Here is a 17,704-nt window from a genome sequence, read left to right on the forward strand (position 1 = left end):
CCAATTGATGACCCCCAGGGAGCGGCCTTTGCATTCTCCTGCCCCGACCCATTAGGGGCTGTTATTTTCCCTCCACTGCCCCCTATCGCCCCAGGGCTTGAGGTGGGCCTAGAAGCTCCAGCCCATCAGGCACCCCGTTGGGGGTCCACACCCTGCTTGCCCATTTTAGTGGGCCACAGGGCTGCACCAAGGGCCCCGCCGGGGAACAACCGGGAAACCGTAACCCCCCCCCCCCCCATGCCTGCAAGGAGAGCTGCGGAAGTTTTTAGAGAATGTCCGTGGCTCCTGCAACAAGGTACAGCTTGCTCTCCAGCGATGTGGGGATTTTTTTCAAATCCTCCGGGCCACAAGGGCCCTTATGGGGGAAGGTAAAGGGACGGGGAAGCAGGATGCCGTGGCCTATTGGCGGGTCCGCGTCTTCCGTGACCAATTACTCACCTGCGAGATGTGTCAAGGACTGTTGCATGGCCCGCTGGGAGAAGCGAGCGTCCCTGCCAGTGAGGATCCCCCCCCCCGGCCCTCCCTATGACACCTCTCACCATCGCAACGTTGAAGACCCGGGGATGTAGGATGGCTCTCTGCAGGTTCCAGGTGCTCTCCTTCCTTTTGGAGGGAGGGTACTCTGTGATTTTTCTGCAGGAGACCTATACGGATCTGACCGCCGAAGATAGTTGGCGGCTTGAGTGGGGGGAAAGGGTCTACTTTAGCCATTCCACGATTTGGCAGGCTGGAGTGGCGACCCTGTTCTCCCCCGACCTATGGCCCAAGGTGCTAGGGGTCGCCGAGGCCGTGCAGGGTCGCCTGCTGCATCTCCGGGTCCATATAGAGGGGCTCGTGGTTAACCTCATTAACATCTATGCCCCGACATCGGGCCCGGAGCGGCTGCAATTCTATCAGCAGGCATCTGCCTTCCTCGGCACCTTAGATTCTCACGAGTGCCTGGTCCTGGGAGGGGATTTTAATACCACCCTCAAGGAGCGAGACTGCTCAGGGACCAAGCAGTGTCCGGCCGCCGCAGACACCCTCCGGGAGATAGTTGAACATCACTCCCTAGTGGACATCTGGCATGACCACCACCCGGATGACACTTCCACGTTCACCTTTGTCCGGGTGGAAGCCCATTGGTCAAGCCACTTCCAGTTGGACCGCATTTATTTATCACGCTTCCATCTCTCATGAGTCCACTCCTCCACTATTCGGTTGGCCCCATTTTCTGACCACCACCTAGCCACTGTGACAGCCTCCCTCTGTGTGGAGAGGCCGGGGCCGGCCTATTGGCATTTTAACAACAGCCTGTTGGAGGATGAAGGCTTCGTGACGTCCTTCCGGAAATTCTGGCTGGCCTGGCGAGGGCAGCGGCGTGCCTTTCCCTCGGCGCGGCAATGGTGGGACCTGGGGAAGGTGCGCACCTGGCTTTTCTTCCGCGACTACCCTGGGGCACCAGCTGACGGAGAAATGCGGCGATAGAGCAGTTGGAACAGGAGGTCTTAGAGCTGGAGAGGCATCTGGCCGCCAGCCCCGAAGACCCGCTCCTCTGCGTAGTGTGCTGGGAGAAGCGGGGGGAGCTCCGGGCCCTCGAGGACCATCGGACCCGGGATGCCTTTGTTCGATCCCGCATCCGCCTCCTTCGGGAAATGGATCGCGGCTCCCACTTCTTCTATGCCTGGAGAAAACGAGGGGGGCAAGAAACACGTCACCTGCCTCCTGGCAGAAGATGGCACCCCCCTCACGGAACTGGCGGAGATGTGCAGGAGGGCCTGAACCTTCTATGCAAGTCTTTTCTCCCCGGATCTGACCGACCCTGGCACTTGCAGAGTGCTTTGGGAGGAGCTCCCTACAGTCAGCACAAGTGACCGAGACCAGCTAGAGTTGCCTCTCACTCTGGTCGAGATCTCAGAAGCCCTCCGTCGTATGCCCACTAATAAGTCTCCAGGCATGGACGGGCTGACCGTGGAGTTCTACCGCTTGTTTTGGGACATCCTCGGCCCAGACCTAGTCACCGTCTGGGCCGAGTCTCTGCAGAGCGGGGTCCTCCCTCTTTCGTGCAGGCGAGCTGTGCTCGTCTTATTGCCGAAGAAGGGGGACCTCCGCGATTTACGAAATTGGCGTCCCGTCTCGCTCCTCAGCACGGACTACAAAATCATAGCGAAAGCAATCTCGCTGCGGCTAGGGTCTGTGCTGGTGGACGTGATCCACCCAGACCAGACCTACACCATCCCGGACCACAGTATCTTTGATAACCTATTTATGGTTCTGGATCTTTTGGAACTCGGGCGTAGAGACGGTCTGTTGTTCGGCCTCCTGTCCCTAGATCAGGAGAAGGCGTTCGAGAGGGTGGACCATGGGTACCTCCTGAGCACTCTGCAGGCGTTTGGCTTTGGACCCCAGTTTGTGGGTTTTCTCCGGGTGCTGTACACTTCTGCAGAGTCTCTGGTTAGGCTCAACTGGATCCTGACCGAACCAGTCAGCTTCGGGCGAGGAGTATGGCGGGGTGCCCCCTCTCGGGCCAGCTGTACGCTCTGGCGATTGAGCCCTTCCTCTGTCTCCTCTGCGGGAGGTTGACAGGGTTGGTGCTGCGGGAGCCGGAGCTGCAGCTGGTCCTGTCGGCATACACTGATGACGTGCTCCTCGTGGTCCAGGACCCAGGCGACTTGGCGTGGGTGGAGGCTTGCCAGCCCATCTATTCGTCAGCCTCCTCTGCCCGAGTCAACTGGGTCAAGAGCTCTGGCTTGGCAGTAGGAGACTGGTGGCAGGCAAGCTCCCTCCCACCCGCGCTTCAGATGATCTGGTGGAGCGCGGGTCCGCTGCTCTACCTCAGCGTTTACCTTTCTGCCACGCATCCCTCTCCACCGGAAAACTGGGAAAATTTAGAGGGCAGGGTAATAGAGCGGCTCCAGAAATGGACGGGACTACTCCGATGTCTCTCCCTCTGAGGGAGAGTGCTGGTGCTTAATAAACTAGTCCTGTCCATGCTTTGGTACCGGCTCAACACCCTGGTCCCGGTCCTGGGTTTCCTGATCAACCTCTGGCCATCGATTCTGGTGTTCTTTTGGACAGAAATGCACTGGGCCCCTGTTGGGGTTCTTCATCTACCCCTGAAGGAAGGAGGACAGGGCCTGAAGTGTCTACACACTCAGGTCCATGTCTTCCACCTCCAGGCCCTACAGAGGCTCCTTTATGCAGGCAGTTCGGCATGGAGCACACTGGCGCACGCCATCCTGTGCCTCATCTGAGGGCTCCGATATGACCGGCAGCGCTTTTATCTCTGTCCGGAATGTCTTCCATGAGACCTCTCCGGGCTGCTGGTCTTCTACCAGGACCTCCTCCGGACTTGGAAACTATTTTTAACAACCAGGTCCATGGCGGCCACCGAGGGGGTAGATCTCCTTGCGGAGCCCCTGCTACACAACCCCCAGCTCCATGTGCAGGTGGAGGAGTCCCGCTCGTGCGCTATAGCTTGATCCAGGCAGAAGTCACGAGAGTCGGAGACCTCCTGGACTATGACCGGGAAGACTGGCTGAATCCCCTGACGCTCGTCCGGTGCATGGGGCTGTCCAGACCTCGCACCCCCCAGCGTGTACTTCTGGAGGCGAAGGCCGCTTTGCTGCCCGCTGCTCGAGCTTACCTTGACCGGGTCCTGCTCAAGGGCACGCCCTGCCCACCCTCTACCCCAGGCCCGCCGGACCTTTTAATTGGACCCTTGCCCCGCAGACCCAATCGTCCCCCTCATCCCTTCACTGCGAGCCGGCTGCATGAACTGCAGCCGGTACGCTTCCAAACTGCGCCAAGAAAACATCTGTACTTGCTCACACTCCAGACTCTTCACGCCCTCACCCTAGTGTCCCACCCTGACACAAAGTGGCGAGACCTTCTGCCACCTTTGGAGGGTGAGCAGCCCTGGTGGGCCAGCCTATATTCCACCTTGGTTCCGAGGCCCATCGGGGACATCAGTTGGCGGCTCCTTCATGGAGCTGTGAGCACAGGCATGTACTTGGCGCGGTTCACCCCCGTCCCAGATACTTGTCCCTTTTGTGGTGTGAGGGAAACCCTGGCGCACGTATATTTGGAGTGCGCCAGGCTGCAGCCCCTGTTCCAGCTCCTCACAAATCTCCTATTATGTTTTTGGTTGCATTTTTCTCCTCACCTTTTTATTTATGCACTCCCCATCTGTGGCCTCACAAAGTCACGGGATGTCCTAGTTAACCTCCTCCTGGCCCTGGCTAAAATGGCCATCTATAAAACCAGAGAGAGGAGGTTGGCCGATGGAGCTTCCTGTGACTGTGGGGCCATTTTACGATCCTCAGTCCGTTTATGTATCTGGGTGGAGTACCTCTGGGCGGTGTCCACCGACTCCCTTGATTCTTTTGAGTAGCGGTAGGCGCTGTCCGAGGTTCTCTGCTCGGTGTCCCCGTCCGGGTCCCTTTGTCTGACCCTTTGATTGGGGAAGAGAGTAAGGGACCCCAGCCCCAGCCATTGCTGCTGAGGACACCACCACCTTAGAGGGGTCCTTTCACACATGGGTGCACGTGCCCCCCACCCGGATTGTCCACCCCACAGCCTGCCCCTCTTGTTGTTTGTTTTCAGAGGAGGGAATTGTTGGTGACACTTGGGCGTGGCACCAGGTAACTCGAGGGGGTGGAAGACCACGACAGTCAATGAAGCCCCCTCGCTCTAGGCCACGAGGTAACTGGGAAGGGTGGAAGACCACGAGAGTCGAGGAAGCTCCCCGCTCTGGGCCCAGGCAAACTTGAACACTTCCCTCCCGTGAAGCTAATGAGAAAACAATTGTGATTGGTTGCTGTGTTACACATTGCATATGCTGCTGTTTTTACTTTGTAAGTGTATTATGCAAATAAAAATATCTTTTGCTTCAAAAAAAAAATTACTCTCTTATAGCTATCTGGCCTGACCCTGTCACAGTGTGTATACATTCAGTCTTATCTGGAATCATCAAAAAATGCTTTCCAATCTAAGAGTTAGGACTATGAGATATAACATAGATAGAAGACACTAGTTTCAAATACAACATTTCTAGGACAATCATTCAGATCAGGTAACTTTATTTTTGTCTAAAATTAAGGGAAGATCGTTCATTTTTATCCCAAATGAAAGATAGGTCTTAAATGTTAAGTGCCTGTAGCATTTAATGTTTAATAGGATTTGATTTGATGCATCACACAGAGGTTGAACGAGCTCACCCATCCCCTTAAATACCTATTGTTATTAAAAAGAACAGAGAATTTATGTCAGGGTATTTTTTAGATTTACCAGTTACCAGAGCAGAACAAACCATATTCTGTGGAGTGCAAATGAAAACTATTTATCTTCTCTCTTGTATCTAAACCATATTTCACAGCTCATGAGACACAAATGGGAGAGGCTTTCGATAAAATGTTCCTAGGATTTTCTCAGTACTTTAAAAAAAAAGAGGTTGTAAAATAATTCATCATATAAGCAGAGTGATAAGATTAACTGCTTTGAGTTTTACAACTGACAGAAATTATGTAGAGTGAGGGCTAACTGCCAGAATACCACTATGTTATGCTGGCTGTAATAAAAACAAATTTTAGGCGCAAAGAAGTGGCTATTTCTTTTAAGTGCAGATCTGTCCCTCTCCTATATATTTATTAATGTTAAAATATTTCATTTTAAAGTAAATCTGTGATAGTTTTGGGGCAAAGAGTAAATATGAAGTAGAAAGGATGGGAAAAAAAGAGTTGGAAGAAAGCATTAGGACCTGCAAATTGAGAGTATTTATAGCAGTCTTGTAGACTTGCAGAAGGAGGGAGAATAACTAAAATGTATTGGCTCTCAGGGCTTCACAAACTAGGGGGATGTAATCCAGAAATTGGAAAAGTCTAGGACAGTCTTGTCCCTGGTCCAGCTACTGTGTGCCTCTTTTGGCAAGATAAGAAACAATAAAACTGCAGTAGCCATACATCTGGGAATCCTCAGGTGTGGTAAATCAGTGTAGCTAGCTCTACCTCACCTCCTTTGATTTTCCGCCTCCCCCTCCTTCCCCTGATTAGAAGATATGCTAAGGTTGTGGCTAAGGGATGATCTGGCATGCCCAGACTATTGCTGTGCTCCAGTGATCCCTGCCCAATGGCTTATGGCCATTACCACTAATGTAGGTTACAAATACCTGAAGTTGCTCTAAAGATCACTGGGAGCTGAACCCAGTAGCCTTGAGGATTGTGTATGTCAGTGGAGGGGGTGGAGAGAGGGAAGATATGTGGGTGGCATACAGCAAATTTTGCTCCCAGCTCCTCGAAGTCTATACAAAGCACAACTTAACCAGACCCAAAGATCTGAACCTTTGTGTAAAAAGGTGGACTCAAATCAAGCAAAATTATTTCACAGAAATGGTAATAAACATATTGCTTGTTCTACCACAGAAGGTTTATGCTACTGTCTTTTCCTGGAAGGAACATATCCTACTGGACTGGTTGTGCCAGTATCACCTCATAGTGGCTGGCCTAGAAAGAGAAGAGAAGCAATAATACTACTGAGAATGGCAGTAGTGCATGTTATCCTTTAGCTCCAATGGCTTCTGTCTTTGGAGCAACCGTTAGAGGTAGTTTCCTTGCTACATGAGTGTGGCTTAGCTGACAGTTGTGTTTTTTGTATGCAGATATGATTTCTTACAAGCTGTTTGAGACAAAAAGTTTAGAATAACCAATTAATAATTAATAATAGTGCTTTTCATCCATAAATCTCCAAGTTCTTAACAAGACACTCTAGACACTAGAGGTAGAGCATGGTTGTTAAACACAGGATCAAGAGTCAAAAGAAGTTGGCTTCTGTTCCTAGCTCTCACTTACATGCCTTGTGACTTCTCTGTGCCCCAGTTTTCCTGTTATGTAATAATCGTGTAATTTCCAGGGTCATGCAATTATTTGTAAAGTGCTTTGAGATCTTTGGATTGAAGATGATATAGAAATGCAAAGTAGTAGTATTATTAACAGTTAAGTCTTGGTTCCAGTGTATGCAGTCTGTGGAGCAATCAGACACTTTAGAGCCATGTAAACATGGAATGCACTGTTTTAGTTGTCTGTAGATCACAGGGAATCACCGCAATATAACTATCCAAGCCAGACAAATTTTAAGCCTAAGAACCACCTTACATTTAGGCTGGCCAGAATTTTATTTTTTTATAATTCTGACAGATAATATCAAAGTTTATATTTAAGCATTATTTTATTTTTAGTCATTTATGGTTGTGGGAAATTATGGATGTATGCAGACAACAGGGAGAGTCAGACAATAATTATTTAATGACAGTAGACTTTGAGCTTCAAAAGTCAAAGCTTTATGACAAATTGTCAACACCACATGTCAAAATATCCTTGAATCAAATTCTAATAAAGTCTCAAGCCGCATTTTTCTTGCTTTGCCTATCTGTACATTTCTATTATCAGTGGAAATTTTTTTCATCTGCTTGTGTGTGAGGTGAAACTGACATTTACCAACATTTACCAATAAAAATCTAATCCTTTCAAGCCTACTATATTAAATGTATAGATAATCTTGAATCAGATGGAATTTGTTTGTTACAGTTTAACACAACAATTTGCTATCATTTGAGTATTAGGAAGTGTGACAGTATAATAGTAATCACAATTATTTAGATGCTCTTATGAACAAATACCATCAAACAACTGCAGTGATACTTCAGGTACTTAAAGCTTCATTGCGCTACAACTATAGCAGAATGAAAAGAGTTCATGTGTGCAGCTGGTTATAACAGACAAAAAACAGATTTCCCAAAACTGCATGCATACGTTCAGTACAGTTTTCATTAGTGAAAACAAACAAAAGCTAGAGTTTGAACTGACAGTCTTTCAGTACTCACGGGCTTTGCCAGTGCTCAGAAGAAGGAGGAAGAAAGCCAGAGCTGTGAACATGAAAGAGAAAAAGCAATAAAACAATTGCCTGGAAGCTGCGTAAACCTAGTTGCTTGATTATCTAAACAGGATAAAAGACAAGAAGTCTGTATTTTTCAGTAGCTTCATTGTAATTGCCTGTACTTTAAAGTCTGATTAAAAAAAGAACAAGCAGATTTTGTGGGTTGGGTTTTTTTTTTTTTATTAAATCTATTGCCTGGGGCCCTATGTTAGTAAGCTTGCTGATCTGATTTTAGTTCCTAATGGACCATAGTCCATATTACAAAAAATATTACATATTTACATAGCACAGCTGGCAGTTGCAGTTCAGGGAAGACTCAGAAGAACCTCATGCTACAGTTACCTCTCCTACTCTGAGCATGTGTTGTATGCTCCCTTCTGGATTTAGTTTTGGGCAATTTGTGAGATTTATGACCTTAGTATTCAGCAGTGCTGAACATCATCCACTCCAGTGGACTTCAGTTGGAATTGTGGGAGCTCAACATTTCAGAAGAAACCAGCCTTTATTATACAGCATGAGTGCAGCATATGTAAAGAAAAAAATGTATTAGGAATTTGGTGCCAGATACTCAGCAAGTATCAACTGGATTAGCTCCATTGAAATCAACGGGGTGATGCAGATTTACACCACTGAGACTCTGGACATTAGATTCCAAGCCTGTCAACATTTTAAGCATACATTTCTTTTGGGCCATTTATCATTAGATCAATGAATTACACTCACAATTGCCTTCTTGAGAAATCTAGAAACTCTTTCAAACTCTCAAATAAATACCAGACAGGCATTGTTTTAGGAAAAAGATCTTGAACAGGTACAAAATCCATTGGTTACAAAATCCATCACATTCCTGAATCTATGTCCTCTCTGGACAAAAGAGGCTGCAGTTTCAGTGTCACCTCCCCAATTTACTGTTCGGCCTGCTCTTCTGTTAAGTACAATAGTGTGAAAAGAATTTTACGTTGTCTAGGCATGAAATTATTTTAGGATTTTTTCTTTCTGCCTGTGGTTGTACGAGAAGGGGAATCAAGATCTTACAGCAGAAAAAATATATATTTTGTGTATGTGTGTGTGTGTACGCACACACACGTGCATGGTGTATTGCTGTAGCATCAAGGATTGAAGGGCCTTGTCTCTCCAATAGTAATTATTTCAGAGTTAGCAGGATGAAAAAGACCTTGTTTAGTCCTTAAAGTCTTAATGGTTCCAGACAATCTTTTTTCCGTTTAAATGCAATATTTTTGGCTTAATTTGATGGGGATCTGATTGCTATCAATTTTGACAGGTGCCAAAGAGCACACTGCTTTCAGCATATAAATTATTTAGGGAATATCAGAACTTTGAAAACAGACGGTGATGTCTGAGAACAATGTAAAGGGGTAACCTCCACAAAGCACAGGCATTTGTGAGATCCTTACCAAATGTTCCAGTAACGCACTGGACCCGGAATTTGACCTCAGAATTATACCAATTTTCTTGTAAAGTTATTTTTAAATTAATCTTCAGTATGAAGAATATCTGGACAAAAGATATGATTTCAGATTAAATAAAACTAAACTGAACAAACAAAAAGTAAACGAGGAAAACCATATGGTTCAGATAAAGTCACAGCATACAAATTCTCTGGCATCATTCTCTATATTTTTACAAGTTATTTTCAGAGGCTGATTGGCAGGGCAGAGGAGGGATAGCTCAGTGGTTTCAGCATTGGCCTGCTAAACCCAGGCTTGTGAGGCCCCTTGAGGGGGCCATTTAGGGATCTGGGCAAAACATTGGGGATTGGCCCTGCTTTGAGCAGGGGGTTGGACTAGATGACCTCCTGAGGTCCCTTCCAACCCTGATATTCTATGATTCTATGTGTACCAAAATTTAGAAGGTCTGCACTAGAATCCGAGGCACCTATGTTCCTGATATTTAAATTTCGGATGCATGTAGGAAGTATGCCTCTATTAAGGCCCTATGAATACATGTGTAATGTTAGAGAAAGAGAGCAGATGAAGGAGATATTTCCACCCCAAAAAAACATACAAATAACTTTCAGCCTCACAGGCTGTGTGGAAAGAGTGTTTGCCTATCTGGAGAAGGAGAGAGGGAGGTAGCACAGAGATACAAGAGAATCTATTGCCTCCATCCTGTGTGGCATGTGGCCTTCAGGTAATTATACAGCAGAAAATTGACTTTTTTTTTAGGCTGCAAAATCATACTGGAAACTCCTATTGAACGTCCCTGTTCATTGATATTATTGTTTTTTTCAAATATATTACTTGCACTGGATATCAATCTTTCCCCCTACCCCCAGTATATTAGGCACCTAACCTGAAAGTTCATATACTCAAGCAGAACCCTGTGCTTGACTGGAGTCGTTCAGATGATAGGGCCCTTTATTTATATTTTCCTAAACTGATTCTCCTTTTGTTGTTGCTTGCTCATTTTTCTTACCCCTGGGGATCACTTTGTAGACTGTTTTTAGCCTCCTATTTGTTCATAACACCTCAAATGATAACGAGCTACAACTTTTCCTAATTAATTCTTTACTCCCATATCCAGATTACAAAGATGATATGCTGCTGATACTTGTTACATTCCTATTAGACATCTTGTCTTAGGTTGATATTATCATTTACTATGGCCATTGTTTGCCATCTTTCAGCTAGATCACGATTTTTGACAGTACTTGCATCCACACGAATTTCTACTCCACTTGCAAGGAGCTCCCGATGTTCTATAGAAAATCCTTTATTAATATCCAACATATATCGGCAACCTTTGGCATGTGGTAAGCCCCCTGGTGGGCTGGGCCAGTTTGTTTACCTGCTGCATCCGCAGGTTCGGCCGATCGCATCTCCCACTGGCCGCGGTTTGCCGCTCCAGGCCAATGGGGCCTGCGGGAAGTGGTGCAGGCCAAGAGATGTGCTGGCCGTTGCTTCCTGCAGCCCCCATTGGCCTGTAATAGCGACCCACAGCCAGTGGGAGCCGCAATCGGCCTAACCTGTGGATGTGGCAGGTAAACAAACCTGCCCGGCCTGCCAGGGGGCTTATCCTTGTAGGTCGCTTGCCAAAGGTTGCCGATGCCTGACCTAGTGCATTCCCTTCATTCATTAATTTTGTGTTTCCATCAAGAAAAGTTTCAGGTCTTGCAATAAAATAATACAGATCAGGACCAAATTGGTTTTTTAAAGAAAAATCAATTTGAGCTGCTACCAACAGTGTCACAATATGGATCAACAATATGCTACTCCTGGGGAAATTCTATGCCACTGCGCAAGCACAGAATTTAGTGCCCCCCAGATTTTTTTTCTCTGTAGAAAAGACATTCTGCTGGAAAAGTGCTGCAGTTATGCCTTTCACCTACTAGGAGCTGCTGTGGTGCCAAAACATAGGGAGCCAGCTCACCAGCCGTAACAGCAGTCAAGAGGGAGAGAACAGAGATTGCCTTCCTCATAGCACCCTACCTGCAGTGATGTGGAATGGGATTTGTGGGGCTGACAGACAGAGCAGGGCAAATGGTGCTGCTGGGGGGGCCTATAGACTGGGATTCCGAAAGGCTTGTTGGGGGAACAGACTCAAGTGTGGGCTGAATGGGAGTGAGGGTGCAGGGACACATGGAGATGGCGGAGGTGGGGGTGCAGTGCCACAAAGGGCAGGGAGGTGGCTGAGTGGGGGTGCAGGGACATGGGGAGGGGGCAGGGGGCTGTAGGGCCACATGAGGACAAGGGGGAGGGAGATGCAGGAACACACGGGGATGGAGGAGGGGGGTGGTTGAGTGGGGGGGGCAGGGCCACACGTGGCAGGGGGTGTCTGAGTGTGGGTGCAGGAACACATGGGAATGGGGGACCATGGGGACACAAGCAGATGTTCCTGACTGAATGGGACAAGCTAGAGGTCATCCAGGGTCTGCCTGGGTGAGGCTCCACAACTCCCTAACAATTCCTCACACTTCCCTGCAAAATAACCTGTTCCATACTTCTCCCATCCACACCCAACAACCCTCCAGGTTCACTCCCAGGCTTCTGCCCAGCAATTACTTCCCAATCCCTCAGCTCCTCTTACCCCTGGCTCCCCAAAGCCTTTGCACTGCTTCTGAGGGATGCCAGAAATACATTTCTCTATTGTAGTTTAAATGAATTATTACTCAGAGTTCTGTATTCATATGCCTAGTAAGGAATCTATTTGTCAAAAAAAATATTTCCTGAATCTTTTTGTTGTCTGTATTGTTAAATTCATACTTGTTGATAGGTATTTTGAAATAAATAACCAAAATAATTGAAACTGGTATGATTATATTGTATTGTTAGACACAAAATGCAGAATTTTCCAGAGTTTTTAATTTTTTTTCTGCAGAGTTCCTCCCACAAGTAAAAGGAACTACTTTAAGACCTGTGCTTTTATCACTGTTCCCTGAAATAGTCTCTGTGAATGATACTGCAGTTTTGAAAGTATTCATTGTCTGATACTATTCCAGTCTCAGAAATAGGCATTTTCATACTGGCTCCCTCATAAACATAATAAATATAAAGTACTCAGACTTTCAGAGTTATGAAGTACGTGTGTAACTGAAGTAAGGCCAACTTAAATAAAGTAGATTAAAAATAATTTGAAGCTTGATTCTACGATCCTTACTTATGCTGAGTAGTGCTATACTCTGCAAGTTTGGTACTGAAATTAGTACATCTGCTTGCAGTGTAAAGTATTACTCCTCATGAGTAATGGCAGGAGAATCTAGCCCAATATAATTGATTTCTAGTAATAGTTTATAAGTTATCCTGAGAAGGGAAAATGTATTTAATTAAGTTAATATGTGATATGCCAGTGTTATCTTGTGACATATAAAAAGGCAATTCAGAGAATGTACTCACATGATTCAAGTTCATTGGGCCAGATCCTGTTACTTTATCTCATGCCGAGCAGAGTAATGTACTACTTATAGTGAATAAAGTGTAGTGGAATCTCATCCAGAGTATGTAAAATACTATAATAGAAGTTAATTGTGATATTCTTACTTTATACTTTACATCCATTGAAATTTCCAGAGTAAGAATATAACATTCTAGCTCATAATGATATAGCAATAACCTTTATTTTCATGTAATACATTAAATTATATTTATACCACAATAACTTTTGTCATTTAATTCTAGACTGAAGAGACTGAATTAAGAAACAAAACAACCAGAAATACTAATTACATCAAAAGATTCTTCTGTTTTAAAACTGTTTACTGATTAGCTTCAATGGAAGCAGGATCACGTCTTAAATGTTCAGAGCTCAATGTAAGGATCATGCACAAAAGGATTTATGGGTAATGAAAATAATACTGAAAGATGTAAATTAACAAAGAACTGCATCAAATACTATAAATAACAAATGTAGTTCTTAATCACTGGAAGATGTTGGAAACTCTAAATGTTAACTTCTTATATAGTGGGCAAGAGATTCAGAAGTGGCTTGTGGGTGACCAGCTTGCGACACCAAAAAGGGTACTGGTTTTTCAGAAGCTGGGTGCTCAGCACTTTATTAAAATCAGGCCCCTTTAAGATTTCTCATGTTGAGCACCTAAAACCATTAATTATTTTGGAAAATGTTGGCCAGTATGGTTAACCTAGAGATAATTGTCACTCACAACTAATGCGTTACTAACTAATCATAGGGAGCACAGGTAGTGACACCTAGAGTAAGGTTGCCCAATATTTCCTCTTATAAGCCTCTGTTTTCAGTTGTTTATAACTTTGGTCAAACTTACCCATTCAGGCTAAAATTCCCCAATGTTGAGATGGCTGTCTGAGGCTGAATGTTTTTGACAGTTTCAGCAAAAGTGGTTTGGCCGTTTTCAAGAAGGAGAGTAGACAAAAAATGTTTTCCCTATCTTACAAATGTACAACCATTGGGCAGCTATGGCACCATGCTTTGAAGCAGGGACTTGAAATGTGGTTGGGTGGCCCTTGGGTTGGTTAAAATTTTGAGCCTTTGAAAAATCTCAGTTTACACATGCTCAGTAGAGATGTTAGAGTTTGGCAGCTAAATTCCCTGAAGATTCCATTTGCACTGAGCATATTCTAGCCCAGGGATGCTGAGGCTGAATGGGACAATACACAACAGCCACCTTTACTATACAATCCTACATCACCCACAGACAGCAGTTTGTGTTGTGCAGTGAATGAGGCAGGAAATCCTGTGGGAAAATAGTACGTAGTCATGTAATTAAAGCCAGTAGCTTTAATTACATGACCACATACTATATTAAGCATATTATATTAAGATTACACATGCAATTCTGCCATAAAATAACATTTGAATACTTGATTTTGAATTGTTAAAGTTCTTTTAACATAGTTTTTGTGTGTAACGTAATATCAGATACACCATTTCATTGCCATTAAGCTTTTACAGCTATTTTTCATGTTTTTGTACAAGAGAACTGATTGCTGTAATTGAATGTTAAAAGAAACTTGTATTGGAGGAGGCAATTTTTCTCTGGCTTATTTAAAAACAGAGTTCCATGCAATTATCATCGGTAGTCATTTTTTATCAGATAGAAGTTGCTTACGGTAAGCTCAAGCACTAGATACAAATCAATATGCGTAATCAGTTATATTTGTCTCTATCAAAAATCTATTTATGAAGTTGCATGTAAATACTGAGTGGCTGGAAACAAGGGACAGCTATTAGCTTGTTGGGAATATAATAGACATACCAAAGAAAGTATGAAAAGGAAAATTAAAGTTGCGTCAAGGATTTTTATAATGTACTTTTATCTTAAAGATCTCATGGAAGTTGAGAGGGAGATTGATGCCTTTACTCACTGCACAGCTTCTTGAAGTGCTGTATGAGCCACACATTTCTAATTTTCCCCACAGCATTGGTGTGCACATTCTCAATTCGTTTTGCCAAACAATTCACCATTTGTTCCCTTAATTCAGAGGAGCCTTTGCTGACTCCTTCTGAGAACAGCCTGAAAAGTCAAGTAATATTTTTAACTCTGACTGCAAAGTCTGTGGTTGTGCTGGGGTGGGGCAAAGAACATGTTTGCTTTACACAGACAACTATCTATAAAACTCAACTCACTTTGCAATTTTGCCACATTTTCTGGAACCACATATGTAATTATAAAATCCAAATCACGGCCAATTATCTTGCAACATTTCAAAACTTCAGGAGAACAAATTGTTAGCTGAATGAATTGTTGCACTGGCTTCAATGAAACTGCTCTTGAGGCCAGTAAGATTCTGCTACCCTGGTATAGCTTGAGTAGTATGTTCCTCTGGAAGCAGTTTGGTTCATCCCAGTGTCACCTCTTAACCAGTAAAGGACTTCTCAGCCTGGTTCAGAGGGGAAGAATATGAAGCTAACTGAAACAAACAAACCAACACAAATATTGAATCTGTACTTCCTGTGATGGAGTGCACAAACCCGACACTAGGAAACAAGGGTTAAGAAATTACTTTGGGTCCAGCCAGCTCTGCCCCACAACACCTATAGTATATACTTCATCTGGTGGAGGAATTACAAGACAGGGAAGCTCATTTGGTGGCAGACCTCAAAGAAAGCAGACCTGTAACACGCTGCTCCAGCAGCGCAGCACAGAGGGAAGGTTGATATCTCTAGGATAGTTGCCCCAAAAGGCCCTCCCCGAGGGAAGGGAGGACCCACCCCAGAAACAGTCAGAGGGGGAAGCAATTCCACTCTCCCCTCCATATGAATCCTGGATATTGGTAATCCCACTTTACTTTCTTGGACTACCCCAGCAGGGGAAAGCCTTGGACTGAGCTGGCCCAGAGGGGGAAAGATAGGAAGTGGCCTAAGGAGGGAGCCTTAAGCAGCCTGGCTTGCCAGATCATTGGTAGCCCCAAAGCGCCCTGGGTTGGAGTCCAGTGGAGTGGGAGGATCCTGGCTTCCCTGCCACAACACCCCTGCTGGTTATGGCTTGTAGCTCTGACCAATAGGCCATACTTCCCAACCAACCCTTCAAGTGTGGACGGTTACACTTCCCTATAAGATTGTTGCTGTTAAGCAGACTTTCTGTATTGTCTCCTGGGATTTTCATAGGTTCTGTTCATAAACTCAGTCTGTTGCTGTAGCACTCATCCTTTTTCTCTCTCCTCTCCCTCTATCTGTGGAACAAAATGTCATTATTACTGCAACCCTGTTAAACTGTGCCTTGGTGTATAGACTTTATCTCTGCCTCTCCCTCCCAAGCCTAACAGTGACGGAGGCATAAAAGCTAGTAATGGAAAGATGGTGCCATCCCTAATTTTTTGTTGCATTTTCACTAAGCTATCTTCCCGATACACTATTTAGGTCTATTTACCTACTCAGCTTCTCACCAAATTGCATCTGTGTCCTTCCTTTCACACCTAGAGGCTTCTGATTTCATAAGTTGTTGTTGTGTTGTTTTTTTTAAACCAAACACAGGGCCGGAAAAGACCATATGGGTCTTTTAGTATTTCCAAAATATTTTTAAAAAATCTTTGGCTAAGGACTTTGGAACTCTTAAAAGGGATGTGACCCTGAGAGCATCCCTGTACCAGAAAGCAAGGGACTCCCTGATATCTAACAGTGAGATTCACTTGGCCTGACCAGCATAGTGTACCCTAGTTCATTATTATAATTTGTATCTAAATGGTGTTATATAATATGTCATTGGAAAACTAATAACTCACTGATCATTAATATTCTTTTAGGATGTATGTACAATCAACCCACAAAGGATTATACAGATGTGCTGAAATTATGTGACTAAAATATATTTAAACTGGGCATGTCGGGGGAGTTGATAAACAGGTTTTCTTTAGACAAAGGAAAGAATCCAATACCTCAGACCAGGTGTGGCCAAATTCAATGAGTTATTCATTTTTATTGAAGGCTGCAGGAAGAGATCATTTGCATTGTGAAAAATAATTGGGGGAAAGTGGATGGAACCAACATGGAATCTACACCAGAAACCATGGAAAAAAAGGACATTTCAGATGAATAGATTTCAAAAGTTTACTGGACTATAAAGAGAGTGGAAGTGAGCCCCTCAGTTATCCTTCATTTGATGAGACAAGGAAAACCAGTGCCTTGGATTCTGTGCGGATCCTGACTACGAGAGTCAGCCATTGCTAGAAAAGGAAAATTGGTGAGGAAACTACCTTGAACAAAGACTGTAGCTTGTTAAGTTAGGTTGTTAGGTCTTAGCCATTAGAATGTGTATTTTTACTTTTGTCTGTAACCCTTTCCAACTTTATGCCTTGTACTTGAACTCACTTCAAATCTCTTTTTAATTGAATAAACTTGTTTTACTTTTCATGTAAACCAAACCAGTGCTTTGATTCATCTGAAATGATTGTTAACTGCCTCCTTGGAGTGTCCAGCCTTCTCCTGGAACACTCACAGAAGTTTCGCTCACTGCTCTTTAAAGAGACAGAAACAGCAGCTTGTTTACCTCCAGTATGGTGAACAAGCTGCTGTTTCTGTCGCTTTAAAAAGCAGTGAACGTAACTTCTTAGGGAAGTAACAATTTTAGGGACATTCAGAAGTGGGGGTATGTGTTGGTGTCACTTTGCAAAGAGTAACTGGGCGATGGAAACTACAGTGTGGACTAGAAGACTACCGTGGGACGGAAGAATCCCATGCACTGCTGCAGGCTGGAGACTGTCTGGCTAAGCAGCAGTTCTGCAGAAAAGTAGCTGGGTATTACAGTGGATGAGAAGCTGGATATGAGTCAGCAGTGTGCCCTTGTTGCCAAGAAGGCTAATGATATATTGGGCTGCATTAGTAGGAGTATTGCCAGCAGATCGAGGGAAGTGATTATTCCCCTCTA

This window comes from Lepidochelys kempii, chromosome 1, assembly GCF_965140265.1.
Source record: "Lepidochelys kempii isolate rLepKem1 chromosome 1, rLepKem1.hap2, whole genome shotgun sequence".
Classification (NCBI taxonomy): Eukaryota; Metazoa; Chordata; order Testudines; family Cheloniidae; genus Lepidochelys; species Lepidochelys kempii.